General features: G+C 44.6%; 1 protein-coding gene across 3 annotated transcripts in view; it reads right to left on the bottom strand.

Annotated features, from left to right (window-relative positions):
- LOC124234361 (transcriptional regulator ERG) overlaps positions 1–16,611 on the bottom strand; it is a 257,281-nt gene that overhangs the window by 184,159 nt on the left and 56,511 nt on the right. For all 3 annotated transcript variants that reach the window (XM_046651707.1, XM_046651704.1, XM_046651705.1), the window contains exon 2: positions 4,185–4,286. The gene's annotated coding sequence lies outside the window, so the exon portion shown is untranslated. The remainder of the gene's footprint in view (positions 1–4,184; positions 4,287–16,611) is intronic.

The following is a 16,611-nucleotide window of genomic DNA, read 5'->3' as shown; positions in this document are numbered from 1 at the left end:
CGTGGATTGGCAGAAAGGCAGGGAACAAAGGTTCCTCGCAGCTGCCCCGCATCAGGAGTCAGGGCATAGGATCCTAACCCACCAGGACCATCATCAACCAAAGGCATTTATTAACCATTCGATGCGAACGGCACTGCCACCCTCCAAACCAGATCAGCTAAAGAGCAATGCACCCAAAAACCAGGAGCACAAACATTCTACCTTCTTCCCTAATGCCTCCTTCCTCCACAAATATCCTCGACTGTTTTTGCAATCATTTGCATGCCTGGTCTTTTGTGCTATTTGGGATCTATTTTGTGGACTCTTTTAAGAGCACTTCTAATTCACTTTTGCGTTTCTAATGATCATTTCTCAAAGACAGCAGTTGATGAATGACATGATGGTTTTATATCACTGTTGGAGCATTTTTATTTTCTATTTTACCTGCCTTTGAACCGTTGCAGAACTTGAATCTAAGTTATCTAAAATCCTTTCCCTTAATATCTGTTTCTTACGATGAAGTCATTTAGTAATATATGTTTACGATTGTGTGTTTCATGATCCAGCACTATTTTATTATTAAGTTTCTTGAAAAATAAAACACACTGACATTCAACAGAATTCTACTTGTCTCCCTCCTTCATTCTTGTTTGCAAAATGCCAATGGCTTACTAAACAGAAACAAATATTTGATTTGGGTTACTTTAGCTATAACTGCATAAAGTGTAGACTGGCACACAGTGCTAAAAGGAAAATAAGCGTTTTGTAATTAGGGAGGCAATGCTGCAAAGTGGTCAAGAGAAGACCTGAATACTTGCAGGGGTGGGGTAAGAACAGAAATGAAGGCTCCCTACTCCTCTTCTCTTCCCAACCCCAGTTCTGTCCTGTATGCAAGGGGCACATGGACACCCCAGTCCACACGGCCATGCTCGGTCAAACAGCTGCCCTGCCGGCCACCCTTCAGGCCTAGGACAATACACACAGGATCTGCCCACAGGGATGGACGCCAGGAAAGAGGCCTGTGTAGGTCCAGAAGTTCGGGCCAGTTTGGCAGGAGCTCCGGGTTCCCAGGCACCTCAGGTATGGCGTGGAAAGAGGATGGGTGCAGCTGGAGAGGGCAGGAGTGGGCCCTGGCAGGGATGGAGGCAGGGCTCCTGTGGAGGAGTGCTAGATCCGAGCAGAGGCGCAGAGCCAGGGGTAGCTTGGAAGCCAGAGATGGTTTTCCTCCTCAGAAACCTAGAAAAGGTCACTTCACTTTCTAGGAGCCTTAGTTACACATCTGTAAAATAGGATAATATGACCATGGTATAATAAAAAAGATATTTGGTCCCCAGTTCCTGCACAGAGCTCTTAAAAACCTTGGAATTTCCTGAGTGATAAGGATGATAGGAGCATCTTTTGTTCTAATGAAGTGACTCTTGGCAGGCCCTAGATAGCTTCAAGATGGTCTCAGAAAGACCAAGCCTTGATTAGAAGCCTGCAACTGTCAGCTCACCTCCATCCTCTGGGGAGGGGAGAGGGGCTGGAGATTGAGCTAATAATCGATCATGCTGTGTGAGGAAAGCCTCATAAAAACCCCTAAATGACAGGATTCAGAGAGCTTCCAAGTTGGTGGACACAGCCAGGTGCTAAGAGAGCAGCACACCCCAGCTCCATGGGGTCAGAAGCTCCTGTGCTCAGGACCCTTCTGGACCTTGCCCTATGAACTCTTTATCTGCTCATCTATATCCTTTATAATAAACTGTAATAGTAAGTATAGCATTTTCCCGAGTTCTGTGAATCCTTCTAGCAAAGTGTTGAATCACGGCGGGGGGGTGGTGGGAACCCCCAACTCTGTAGCCAAGTTGGACAAATTGAGTAACCTGTTGACCTGATATTTTCAACGGGTCTCTGAAGTTGGGGGCAGTCTTGTGGGGCTGAGTCCTTAACCTGTGGAGTCTGACACTAACCTTGGGTAGGGTCAGAATGGAATTAAATTGTAGGATACTCAATTGATGGTCAACAGTTGGAAAATTGGTTGATGGTGTTGGAAAACACACCACATATCTGACGTCAGGAAGGAAAAAAACCCTCAGTTATCTACCTCCAAACTGATTTTCAGCAGTTCACACAGGTGTGAACACAAGATTTGGCCAGTATCGACTCCAGCTGGTTAGCACCTGAGTTGACCCTCTGCTTGGCCATCTCCCCTGCCTGCTCCGTAAGGCTTTCGTGAGGATTAAACGGAATCACGTCTAAGAAACCTCTAACAGCACTAGGCACATAGTAAGCACTTAATAGTAGTAATCATTACTATTAAGAAAGCAAAAATGTTGATACTGTATAAAATCTTGCAACTTTGAGAAAAATAATTCTCAATAAATAAGTTGCTAATTTTCATAAAGGCCCTTTGTCCATTGACTAAAAAGTTCTTCATTTAAAAGCTGAATTCTTAATTTTAAGCTAACTAGTCATTAAGTGAAAATGTTTTAGGCAAAACAGCTCTAAGCGAACTGATTACAATGAATCCTTTCACTGAGTGAGCTTGTCAGGAGGCGTACCTGTTCTAGATGAGTGGGTATTAGGCATGTCAGTCTTCTACCAGCAAAACCTACCACAAGAACTTCATAGTCTGACTCCTGCTCAGGACAGTGTCCCCTCCTGGAACAGTGGTCTGCTAAATGTAGTGGGACGAGAGGAAGGCAAGAGAGACACCCAACCCCCGGGGCCCACCATTGAAGTGCGCACTCCCTCTCAGGCCCGGGAGCGCCTCCTTAAATTTTGTGCCTCCCGTGGCTTGGCTCACTCTAGTCCGAGCCCAGATGCCTGCAGGCCAGAAGAAAGCAAGAGAGACCAGTAGGAGGCAGAAGCATGAGAAACCAAATGTGTCTTTACATTAACTGAAAAATAAGAGATTGAACTTCTTCAGTAGGATGTGGCTTATCTTTCCAAATGAGTACACATCTCATGGCAATGGGTTGAATTGCATCATCAACCCCCAAACCCTTGATAGGTTGGAGTCCAAACCCCCAGTAGCTCCGAATGTGACCTTCTTAGGAGATAGGGTCTTTACAGAGGTAATCAAGTTAAAATGAGGTCATCAGAGTGGGCCCTAATCCAATATGACTGATGTCTCTATAAAAAAAGGGAAATTTGGACACAGAGGGAAGACGATATGAAGAGACAGGGGGAAGATGGCCATCTACAAGCCAAGGAGAGAAGCCCGGGACAGGGTCTCCCTCACAGCCTCAGAAAGAACCAACCCCGCCCACCCCTTGACCTCAGACATCGGGCCTCCAGAACCATGAGAGAGTAAATCTCTGTAGTCTAAGCTTCAGTCTGTGGTCCTTCGTTACAGCAGCCCTAGCAAACTAATGCATCTTTATTGAGGGACTGGCGCAATACCTTAACTGATGAACATTAGAGGCCCTGATGGGGGCAGGGCCCCAGGAACCACATCCAATTTAGTTGCCCTGTTTCTGACTGGACTCCAGTTCTGTTCGAGGAACATCCCAGGCACCACGTACTGTTGCCCCATCTCCTAATCACTCCGGGCTTAGTTTTGGCAAAGGAGAGACTCTTCCACGTTCTGTGGCCTAAGTGAGTGTTACACGGGCCCACCATAACCTCTTCCAACCCCTGGGATGCTTTTCCATGAGAAGCCCAACAGTCCTGAGGAGTAAAGGGGCATGTTTCGTAGATAAAATGCCAAAATCCTCCAGCCTTACTTTTTTTTTTTTTTCATTATTAATGAATGCAGAGACGCATTCCCTGTGTGTCCCTCCTGAAATGAGGGTTCAATTGAATTCAGGTAAAAGAACTATAAAATGATGACAAACCAAACTTAGTAATAAGACAGAAAAATATAAACATCATAAAAGCACAGGTCTGTAGACACTGCCCTTGGTCCTCTGGTTTTTCTGGAAGGAGAAGATGGTGGAGAAATGAGAGTTGTGATGAGCACAGTCCTTCTGAAGCACTGGTTTAAAAACTCTACAGGATCAGCGGCAGGAACAGGTGGTGCAGGGTGAGGGGCATCCTGTCTGGGAGTGAGAATCAACAAAACCAATGCGGTCCCTCACAGCATACCAAAGGAGCGAGAAAAGGCCTGTGGAGGGTTGGGACCACAGACACCAAATCTTAAAGATACAAAATATTGACATATTCACATTTTTAAAACAAATCTTGACTAGGAGGCGTAGGATTATCTGGGTTTTTGTTTTTACCTTTAATTGCCCTCGGCTCCACCATCTTTTTTCTCTGCGAGTCATTTGTCTTGCTTTTGGTCAACACAGCTTTTCTGGGGTCTTCAAAGATCATGGAACAATCTGAAACAGAAGTGAAATATATTAAACTTTGGGTTTTTTCCAAATGTTAACACCAAGGATCAACTGTATGTTTAGTGAAAAAACCTATTTCTTAAACACTATTTTAAAAAATCCTAAAAGGGGAATGAACTTGAAATCCTTCCCTTTTTTTTAAAAAAAAAAAAAGAGGGGGCCACCTTCCTCCGAGGGAAGCTCAGCCTCACGGAGCAAAAATTAGGAATGAAATAAGGGCCGAGCCTGAATGGAAGCACACGTATACTTTTGCAAAGAAAATATTTTGAAAATGTTTTCCTTTCCTTACATGCCCCAGCTTTAATAATAATAATGATTTCCCCAGATCACTCTTTTAGCACTTTGCCCAAAACAAAGAGTAACGGGGGTTTATTAAACATCCTGAGAACTGCAATTAAACAACTGTTTGAGTCCCAGGAAGAAACAATCCTTTCAATTTGTAGATGTGAAGAGAATGCGTACTTTTAAAAGATTAGAACACTACCAAACCAAAAAAAGGAAGAAAGAAAGAAAGAAAGAAAGAAAGAAGTCTTTCTTAAAACACGCCTGTCGGTGGAGCTCTAAGATCCAATGTCTTTTTTTGGAGATATGGGAATTTCTGTGCTTACGTAACTTTCCAAGTAAAATATCCAATCCCAAAATATTACATTTAATAGACTCCTCACAACATAACAAATTGCAAATGGCAATTGTTTCAGTTAAAAATATTTTCAAATTGGAAATGTCTTAAGTATTGCATCAAAATCAATATTTGTAATGGGAAATAATATTTATAAATGGTTCCACAGGCCAGCTGACCCTCCCACTCCACTCAAGAGGCCCCCAGCCAACTCCACCTAAAGGCTTTGGGCCAGCGCATACTGACATTTAAACCAAATTGCCCAACTGTCACAGCAAACTGTTTGTCACAATATGGAAAATACAAATTCTTGGGAAAAAAATTAGGATAAAAAACCACATACAGAGTATATGATTCCAATATTGTAAAAAGAAAACAAAAAGAAGTGGATGAAAGACAAGAAGAAAGGTAGAAAGAGACGGAGGATGAGAAAAAGAAGTGCATGAAATTGCTAACAGAAGCGGTCTTTGGGTTTCCGATGTGAATTACGGGGGAGTCTTATTTTCTTCTTTATAGTTTTGGGTATTTTCCAAATTTTCAGAGCCAAGAATATTCATCCTGATAATCAGAAAAAAAACCTAAGCAATGGCCAAGACATGGAAACAACTTAAGTGTCCACTGATGGATGAATGGATAAAGAAAATGGGGTATATACACAAAGTGGAGTATTATTCAGCCATTAAGAAGAACGAAATCTTGCCATTTGTGACAACATGAATGGACCTTGAGGGTATTATGCTAAGTGAAATGTTAGACAGAGAAAGACAAATACCGAATGATCTTACTTGTATGTGGAATCTAAAAAACAAACAAACAAAAACGAGTTCATAGATACACAGAACAAATTGCAGGAGGCGGAGGTGGGTGACATGAGTGAAGGGAGTCAAAGGTACTAATTTCCAGTTATAAAATAAATAAGCCCTGGGGATGTAACGTACAGCATGGCAATTACAGTTAATGATACTGTATTGCATATTTGAAAGTTGCTAAGAGAGCAGATCTTAAAAGTTCTCACCATAAGAAAAAAAACTGGTAACTATGTATGGCGACGGATGTTAACTATACTTAACTGCAGTTACCATTTCACATTATTTGTGAATAACGAATAATTATTTTGTATACCTGAAATCAATATAATGTTATATGTCAATTACACCTCAATTAAAAAAAAGAAAAAGACTAAGTAATGATTATTTTATAATCCTAAACATATTTTCCAAGTGTTTTCTGGAAGGCGATGTATGACTTCTACCATCCAGCCTCACGGAGCAGCGTCAGCTCCCGTATTCAGTGCCTGATGTTCAGCAGAACAGAGGAGGATAACGGCCAATGAAATCAGGCTTGCGTGGTTGCACAGATCTTGAGTTAATGAGGGTATTTCCAAATTTCTTCTTCTCTAAATCCAAAAACCAATATTGATTCTTACTTGGTTAAATGCTGCCCATGGACAAGTCGTTAAAATATTATGCAATTTCCAATTGGTGCAAAGGGAATAAGAGCTTTAAAAGCATGGGCTGAGATTTCCTATTCTATGTCACCCTCTAGTATATTTTTGTGCCAAAACCTCTACTATGCCAAATGAATAACTCGATTTATGATTGAACATTGTTAGACCTGAAACAACACAAGTAAAGAAAGCGCAGAGAAGATTCTATTAAATACGTGCAATGGGTATTTTTAAATCAGCATTATAGCATTATTAATATTTCATTTATCCAGAGGGCATTTATCTGACAACGTTAAGTATCCATAACACAGCTGAGAAGCCACAAAGGATCCAAAAAGATGTCATGAAGTCCGGGGAGAGAAGCTTTGCCAGGCAAAGGCATGCTACCGGCCGCGTGAGGTAACAGCTGGCCCAATCAAAGCAAAAAAGTCAGACAATCATGCAAACCAGACTCAAGAACTCAAAAAATACAGCCGTTGGAGAACTTTGGTATGAGAGCAAATCGCTCAACCCAGCCCAGTGGTCCCTGGTCCTGCAGAAAGCAGGATCGAGATCGAGATACCACATGACCCGTGTGAGGTCCCCGTGCCATGGCTGAGTGTGACAAACCATGTTACCCTTCGATTCAGTGGGACTCCACATTCTGCCTCATGAGAGGTCGAAGAATGCAGGTAATCATCAGAAAGTTCTCACTGGAAATGGTTGAAGCCAAACACATCGGGGTACCTGAAGGGTAAGCTTCATTTGCAAAAGCAGCCAGGGTGTGGGGTGGCAGGAAGACCCCTAGGCTCAGAGCCCCGGGTCTGTGCTGACCCACCAGCAGCCAGCAGAGCCACTCTTGGCCACAGTTTGCTCATCTGTAAGCTGTGGGTAAGAGAGAGGTGGTGCACGTCCAATGAGATGGTGCTGGTGGCAGTGTCACTGGACAGAGGCAAGGCATTGTTGTGTTCAGAGATGTGTGACTTGCTCGTTCTTCAAACATGCTGGACAAGGAGCCACTCCCTACACAGATGTCACTGGCCACCTTGTGTCAGCAAGAGCGAATATTTCATAAACTGAGGTCAACTACTGGGAAGATGGAAAACTAGATGTCCAGGAGAGCTGCCTTCATGACAGAAAATATCCTGGTTCTTGGTGAACAACAGAAGTGTCTTGGAAGAAGGCTCCATTCCCATCAGCAACACCAGGGACAGAGGGCAGCACTCATGCCCACAGTCATGATGAACACTGTCACAGGGATGCCACCTTGTTCATTTATAGCCTCCCAAAGGTGGTCAAAACAGCAGACACAAGCAGTTGCCCCCTTCACTCTTACAAAGGGAACCTCGATTTTGATTGGGCTCACCCCCTCAACATTCCCCAGGGAAGGCTGACCCTGCCACAACTTCAGGAGGAAATCCTATCACTCGGCACGCCTTCCTCTTGCCACTAATTGGTTTAGGGATGGACATGTGACATAATCCTGGCCAATTCAACACTAGGGGAAGTGAGCCAAAGGACTTCTGGGAAAAGTCTCTTGGCTGATGAAGAAAGGTCATATGATATTGTCTTGTCTATGTGACACTTGGAATGGTGACAGCCAACTCAGGACCAGGAGAAGAGGTAGCCAATATGCTGTGGATAGCTGGGAATAAATATCCTGGGGAAAATTCCAGGAAACCCCCTGGGATTCTACTAAGGGTAAGGAAGAGCAGAATTAGCCAACCGAAGGCACAAAGCATCTCATAGACTATAGTGTCTATGTTCAAAAGAGTCACCTTCCACACGTTTACCTTCTCTATCCAACTTAAACGGTCATGCTGAATATGCTTTTTTGTTCTAATTTTAAAATAAAAAGATCTGCTGGAAATTAGCTCAGCTCATAAAGCTCCCTACTTACAATATTATATCTAAGACTTGGGAAACAAATAGCTATCATCAAGATAAGTGATCTATCTCCTATACATGTATTGAGCGTATTGAGGTACTAGAAGTGACATAGGACATGCCCTCAATAAACAAAGGGTTTGACAAAGGGTTTGAATCATTTAATGAAATAATTGATTGGAAGCAGAATCTGGTGAGAGTCATACAAGAGATACAAAAGAGGCAGCAATTCCACCTAACGCCATGGAATGGCAATGCCTCTTCACAGGAGTTAGTATATGAAGGGCACTTAGTACTCAATAGGTGGGAATAGGGAGGAGAGCATGCAAGGCTGCGGAAACAGACGAGCAAAAGTAAGAAGGTGAAAGAGTGTACTCAAGAGAGGCACGCTTTAGGGAGAGTCTCTTTTACTTCTAGAACACAGCTCAGAAATGTTGAATGACTTGTCTATAATTAAGGAGAAGTTGGTATTTGTCTCCTTCCATGATCTAAACTCAACCCGCCCTTCAAATCCATTCATTCATTCAATTGTTCCTTCACTCCTTCATCCATCCAACCATTATCCATCATACATCATCCATCCATCCATCCATTCATTATTCATCATCCATCATCCGTCCATCCATTCATCCATCCACGCATCCATCATCCATCCATAGATCTATCCAACACACACTGACTCAGTTTCCTCCATGTGCAATCACTGAGCTAAGCACTAACTAGGGGTGAGCTTTGCCATGAGTTCAGAGTCTAGTAAGAAAGACAGAGTTGTAAAGAAACAATCACAAATATCAACTCCCCCATTGCCTTCTTTGATCTCTAGCTGCATAAGGGAGTTATTCAGGCAAAATACAATTGAGGACAGCACCTTAACTATTTTGGAGACTAAAGGAGAAAAACAAAACAGCCAAGAACACAGGGAGGAACAGTCAAGAGAATAAGGGGAAAGCTGGAAAAGATCCAAGTCCTGGAAACCAAGAAAGGACATTCATTAAGACAGAAAGGGTTCACAGATCTGATCTGCAAAGAGATGAGTGAGCATGAGAAATTCAACCAACCAACAACATGTATTGAGAACAGGTACTGGATTTGGCAAGTCAAAACCTCTTGGTGGCCTCTAACAGTGTTGCCAGTTTCCAAAGGTTCAAGAGTGAAAAGTGTGAAGGTTATGTGAGGGTCAATGTAAGCTATTCAGGAAAGGAGTTGAGCAACAAAGAGAAAGGAGGGGAGAGCAGTCCAAGGAAACAGGCCTAATGCGTTCATCCACCCAACATCTGTTGCATGCCTACCACGTTTCAGAAATTACTAGTAGCTAGGGATGCAACAGTGCACAAGATTCAGTCCTGCCCTCAAGAAGTTTACCATCCAATTAGAAGAAGATTTATCTTATTTGTCTGGTTTGTTAAGGATGAAAAAAGCTGGCACGTTTATAGGTAGGATAGAGAGAATGGGGGAATAGTACAGATAGAGATTCTAGAGACAGGAACCAGGGGCTGTCCAGTCTAGAAGAAGCAGAGGAAAGGCCGAGGCATAAGAGCATGCTGCTGAGGTCAGCTCTGGTAGGTGGGTGGGACCCCAGAGCATCAGAAGAAGTGGTGTGCTGCTGGATGGTTAACAACTGGCTCTATAAGGGCAAGTCTCTGATTTGAAGCATTTGGCAATTTAACCATCTCTATATGGCCAATTTCAAGGAACCAAGAGGAGTCACTGAGCGCAGAGCTGGATAGAGATGCACAGAATCGCTCTAGCAAGCCCTGAGGAGCTGGCCCTAGTACACCTGTGCTCCAGAAGCCAGAGACAAAAGTGCCTATTGTGAAGGAAAGGGCTGATGGCAGAGGTGATCTGTGAAGACCAGCCAAAACAGCCTCTCTCCTAGGAGCTGAGTCCCTGTGACAAGTCACTTCTGGGGAAAGCAAAAGCCAAGGAGTCAGAGATCCAAAACAAGAAAATACGGCAGGCCTCATGGCTCTTAAATCCCTTCCATTCCATCTCTTCTGCTTCCTGAACCTGGTCAGCAGCCCCAAACATATATTGTTTATTGTTATCTTCCTTCAAGTTGACATCGTTAGTGTGCATGCATGTGTACCTTTCCACTTGTAAATCACTGTGCTGTGTTATCCGCTATAACTTAGAGACAGTTCTTGGAATCTTAGAGAATTCCCCAAAGGGTCTCCTTTTACTCTCCATCATAGAGAGATGTTGAAAAAATAAACAAGAGCAGTTTTGCCGGAAGAAAATGGCAAGAGTCTCCATGAATCATGTCTGAGCCATTTAATGGCAATGACTGTAAGCTTCTTGTCAGTTTGGGTTGGGTTGGGTTGGGTTTCACTTTGTTTTGTTTTCTCGGGTCAATCTTTTTCCCTTTCACAGCGCTAAATCACTCTCTGTCCACAATGCTTCTTCCACATTCTTTTTTCATGGAGACGGCAAAATGAATATAAACATTAATGGGGCTATACACGCCAACTTATAAAGCCCATGATGCTCTTGGAGGAAGTAAACATTCAGGGTCTTTCTCGCCTTCTCAACCCTGTCATTTGGACGTGAAAGTATTCAAGCTGATCTCAGAGTGGAGGTGTGGCTGCCAGCTTCCACAGCACAAAACACACAGCTGCAAAACAGCTCCATGGGCCCTCAGACTGGGGACCATGATCTGCCTCGAGGTCCCCAGCAAAAATGAGACATTTGAAGGAAAACAGGCTGCGTTTGAAAGGCGGGTGACATCAAGAAAGGGAAAACAACTATAAATACTACTTCTCTCCCGTTTTACACTGAGCCTTCTGTTAAGGGAAACACAGTTACCAGAGGATTTTTTTTTTCCTAAGTTCAACTGGAAAAACATAAATATTTAGTCATCTCATAACAGCAGACAACTGACAAGCAGGCCACAGATTAAAGGGACATTATGTATTTCTAAGAAAGTTCATCAAGCAAAATATATCTTTGAGAACAGAATCCCAAAGTCTGTTTTAGAAGCAAATTTGACTTCATAATGAATTTATGGTTAAATCTTAAAGATAGCAAAGCATTGACACCATCTTCGCAAACAGTGAGGTCGGCTTCATATTTTCAAATTAACAACACTGGACAGAAAATCATTAAAACATTGTTAATAACACATAATTGTTTTTCAGGTTGTATATAAAAATAACCAACCCCCAGTTAAATTAATCAATATTTGACTAACATCTCAATATGATAAACAAGAAATGAAAAATTCCGGAGTAGCAAGATGATCCGTAATAGAACAAAAATGACAACAACTTACATTAATAGACTAAGGGGCCCAAAGAATATTACAGATCATCACTGTGAGATGAAATTCCTTCTTTAGGCATCACTCTGCAGCTTGTAGGAGGAAGATGTCTTTATTTTGAATATAGTATGGAGAGGCAGACAGGAAGAAGGTAGAAGCTTTCCTAAGAAAAATCAACTTGCCAAAAGAAAGGCAGAAAGGCAAAAAGAGAAGAATAAAGGCAGAAAGAAAAATATACTGAGACTCGGTAATAATGTAGGTAATCCTCTACATTATGTGCCATTATTGCTCTGTCGTTCAGAAAATAAAAACAAAACTGCTAAATACTTACAGGATACCAACAAGGAAAGGTTTCCTCATCTCTTTAAGGGTAAAGAACTTCAAACAACCTTGAACTCACCATGAAAGTAGTTCTGTGCCCACTGGCTTTGCTAAAACATGTTGGCCTGCTGGTGATGAGAATTTCACCACCAGGAGCACTGAAACCAGCTTGTCCATTTCCACTGTCTTTTGCCTAGTTTAAGAGAACTGCACGAAGATTGCCTCATTTGTACTGGACAGAATTTGGAAATAAAGATTTTAAAGCCCTCCTTTACATATATATATATATATATATATATATATATTTTTTTTTTTTTTTTGAGGAAGATGAGCCCTGAGCTACCATCTGCCACCAATCCTCCTCTTTTAGCTGAGGAAGACTGGCCCTGAGCTAACATCCGTGCCCATCTTCCTCTACTTTATATATGGGATGCCTGCCACAGCATGGCTTGACAAGCACTGCATGGGTCCATGCCTGGGATCCAAACCTGCGAACCCCGGGCCGCTGAAGTGGAACGTATGAATTTAACCGCTTTGCCACCAGGCCGGACCCCTTCTTATATACTTTAAGTAGAAATCATGAGCCTCACCACAAATATTCTCCACTGATACTCAGGATGTGAGGTTTATAATGTGCCTCTGGCTGCACCACTCTACATTCCATCTACACAGAATTTTCCATGAACTCCATCATCGAGTCATTCAATAATTATTAAGTGATCCCCTTATGCAAAGAGCTGTGTGCAGGGGTTATGGAGGATGAAAAGGTTCCATGGGGTGCGTCTCGCTCCCCAAGAGCCTACACACCTTGCAGGAGAGTAAGCTTGTGGCCCAAGGTTTTATGCTGTAGAATAAGGGGCACTGTGACAGCCCCAATAAGAAGACGGGGACAGTTCAGGGGAGAGGAAAAGGGAGCTTCAGCTTAGGGTGGTAGGATTTCAATGAGATCACGAAAAATCAGAAGAATATATAGACATGAGAGAGGAGGGTAATCCAGGCAGGAGGAATTTGAACAGAGGCAACCAAGTGTGATGTGATTGCTGAAAACGAGTCTGTGAAGGGGGCACAATGCACCCATGTCTCAGGCGAGACTGAACGAGACAACATAGCAAAAGTCCTCCGTCAACAGCACAGCAATGACATTACCAGCTTTGCCATCTCCTGAGGTGGTCAAGGGGGCCTTTTCAAAGAAGGACAATGGGTGTGGAGAAAAGCTGGGCCAGTCTCTCAGACAGATGTTCCAGAAAAGTGGACAAGTGGGAGAGCCCAAGGCTGGGGGAGACAGCGGGCACATTAGCTGGATTATGAAGGCTTGTGTGGATCCCAAAAGTCTAGACGGAGACCATCGGGAGAGCCTAGAAGTACAGGCTACGAAGTGGGACCTTTATTCTGAAAATAGCAGCTGGAGTTTTCTGAGCATCTGTGGGACGGAGCTTCCCGAAGAGGCTTCTGGGATGATCCACAAAGCAGCTGAGTGCAGGGAAGGAAAGGTCAGTATAGAGGATGCTGTCATGGTCCTGCCAGGAGAATGAGGGCGGGGCAGCCAAGCGATGCAGGAGACAGGACAGTGGTGAGAGGAAATGCCAGAACCTGGGGGATAATGAGGCACAGAAGGCGACAGGCAGAGAGAAGGAGAGAAGGATGGAAAAGAGGGGAAAGAGAGATCTTGATGAAGACGGGAGCTCTGTTCCAGCCCCAAGAATGCAAAATGTCATCCTCAGGCCCCCGCCCCACGAAGTTGGTGAAGGTGAAACACAGCTCGGGAGCTTTGTGTAGTCAGGGACTATGACTCAGAACTCTGCCAGGACCACCTCAGAGCAGAAACATGGCGGAAGGCTGGTTCTGAGGGGTTCTGCACCTGAAGAACACAGAGTTTCCCGAGGCAGCGGGGGCAGGGAATGAAGATGGAGACTGAGAGAGAGACTGCCGGGAGATGGGAAGGAACTCCTCAGGCAAATGGGCTGCGGGCCATGTTCCCTGAGGGCAGGACCTGAGCATCTCTGGCCTCCCACACACTTGCCTGTGGGATCAACACACTGTTAGGAGACTCTTCTCTTGCTTGAAATTTCTTTGAGTTGCCAATTTGCAGCATTCACACAGTACAATTATAAGATTTATTCAACACTTTTTTTCTCTTGCTGGGATGGGAGCTATTAACTTGACCTTGAACCTGAGCTTTCCTTTGCTGACCTAACTCTCTGAACAATCTGACCAGGTTCTGCCATCTCAAGACCAAATCTTCTGGATTGGCTCCACCTCTCTAAAGAAAAAAAAGGGAGAAGGGGCTTCTCCCTTCTCATTTTATAGTAGAAAGAACATCTTAATCTTTGTGTGAAAAATAAATGCATCATGAGCCAGTTAACGCAGCAAAGCCCCTGCTGTTCCTCCAAGTGACAGTGATGGCCTTGTTCATTGGTCCAGACCACAGAGCCTTTGGTGGCACTAATCATGGGCCTATTTATTGAGAGAGACTGGGAGGTGACTATTACTATCCCCATTTCTCTGATAAAGAAACTGAGGCTTACGAAGATCACAGCCTTGGTAAATGGATGAGCAGAGACTGGTACTCAGGATTCAAACCAGCCTCTATTTATTCCATGAACCATGCCAACTCCTGAGTGGAGGAAAAGTCACGCCCTGGTTCAACAGCAGAGAAGACAAGTCAGAGGCAAGCTTCCCCGCACGCTTTCTGGGCGTCATTTCCACATGGGGCCCTCTCTGGAGATCCATGATCCTCTTTCGGTTAAAACCCATGAGGCGGGGGAAGACTTCCCTTAGAGAGCTGAACACTGTTACGCTTGGACTGATGACTTGAGAGAACCAACTCATCTGTCTCAAAGCCAAAAGCCCACATGCATGCACACACGCAAGCCAATCTTGCTTTAACGACTCCCAGTTTCTTGGAGAATCCCTTAGTTTGCTAGATGCCTCTGAAATGCTAAGTTTTGGCATGATCTCTGAACGAACTTCCAAGAACCTCACCCAGCCAGTGCGGCCTTCTTGAGAAGGCTCGAGAACGTTATTCCAGGCTGAGCTGGAAGCAGGTGCCCTCCCAGAAGGTGTTGCCCACACAAGTGTCTCAGATGTGGAGTGGACAAACCCCGGGAAGACTCAGACATACCCCCCGCACCCTCCACCCGATTGTGTCAGTCTGCACTACCAAAATCAAAAGGCAGCCTCCAAAACAAAAGGCTGGAGACCCTTGCTCAGGAAATCGGAGCAGACACGAGGTTATCAGGTCTCGGAGGAGAGCTCAGCTGCTCTCTTTAACATAATCGTCTTCTTTTTTCTTCCTGCTGAGGTTTCGGGGATTAGAAGTAATTCTACCTGCAGACTGTAACATAGAAATCCTATCTGAGTGTCCAGCCTGCCAGCCTGGGTTCCACAAATTTCAGAATCAAGACTAGAATATTACCTCTTGCCTGACTTTCCAACCTGGCCCACCCTATAGACTTCAGTCTTGCCAGCCCCCACAATTGTATGGGCCAATTTCTTAAAATCTCATCAAAATAGATATCGATACAGATGGTAGAGATTAGAGATACAGATATAGCTATAGATAGATATGTACATCCATATATCTATATCCATCCTATTGGATCTGCTTCTCTGGAAAAGTTGACTGGTACCCCTGTGTTGATTAGTCACTGGCTGCCCCAGGAAGGAGGCATGACCTTGAGTAGAGTGGTCATCATCAGCTGGCACTCCCCAAAGACGGGTGACAGCTGAGGCATCTTCCAGTGACACTCCCAGAACCTGAGGGAGTAAGTTCTCCACCCCTGAGGGGACCTGGGCAGCACATCCTAGAGTCCACACCAACAGGGCAAACTCAGTAGGCACAGAGTAAATCACCAGAACTGCCAGGTAAAACCCAGAACAACAAAATCACATAATCCAGAGTTGGGAAGGAATTTAAACATCATTGATAAGCGTGAAAGAATCTGGCAAAAAGGGGCAGCCTCAGATATTCATGGTCTATTAAGGTCAATCGTGGCAGACCGGGGTCCTCGGGGCTCCCCACATGAAGTGGCGGAGAGCTCTGAGAGCGGGCAATCACGATCTTCACGCACAGTAAGGACAGAGCCTGACTCTCCCCACGCGCAGGAGGTGGGGGTGCCTCTCTAAAATCTGGAGTCGGGGCAGGGAGGGGGCTGGTTTGCAGGGTTTGCTGATTTCTGAACACTCCCCCCATTTCTATCTACCAACAGGAGGAGCTGGGAAGAGAGGTGCATGGGGGCTCTCTCCACTCTCGTGAGCGACATTGCAAGGGAGACCAAGAGGTGGGTCAGGGAGATCAGAGGCCTGCCATCTCTTCAGAGAGTGTTGTCAGAGACTCTGCAGCGCCTCCTGCCACCCCAACGGGGAAGGGGACAGGGACAGAGATGGTGATACTGCACAAGCACACACACACCATGAGCCCAAAGCAAGTGAGGGAAGCATCAGAAGAACCATTCAGGGAGCCCCAGGGGTTCCCCAGGGTTCTCAGCTGCCCAGGAGCAGGGAATGATGCCCCACTCCCATGTGAAGAATTTCTCAGATAGGCAGCCAGGAGCCACCTGAAAGCAGGTAAGTAGAAAGAGTCATGGTGGGAGTATGCTGAGCTGCCACCCATGGCCTGAGCGTCCTCTAGCACCATGGGACCCACGGAAGGCTGCTGGATTTCCGAGAGGGAGTCAACCCTGATAAAAAGAGGCTGGAGGTGTGCCAGGAGTGAAGAAGCTAGGGAGAGGGGTCATAAGCAGATAAACACAGGGGCATCACCATGCGACAGAGAGCTGTAGTGGGCTCTCCCTACAGGAGCCCT

This window comes from Equus quagga, unplaced genomic scaffold (assembly GCF_021613505.1).
Source record: "Equus quagga isolate Etosha38 unplaced genomic scaffold, UCLA_HA_Equagga_1.0 73442_RagTag, whole genome shotgun sequence".
NCBI lineage: Eukaryota > Metazoa > Chordata > Mammalia > Perissodactyla > Equidae > Equus > Equus quagga.
Note: the sequence above shows the minus strand (reverse complement) of the source record. Positions and strands in the feature narration are given on the sequence as shown.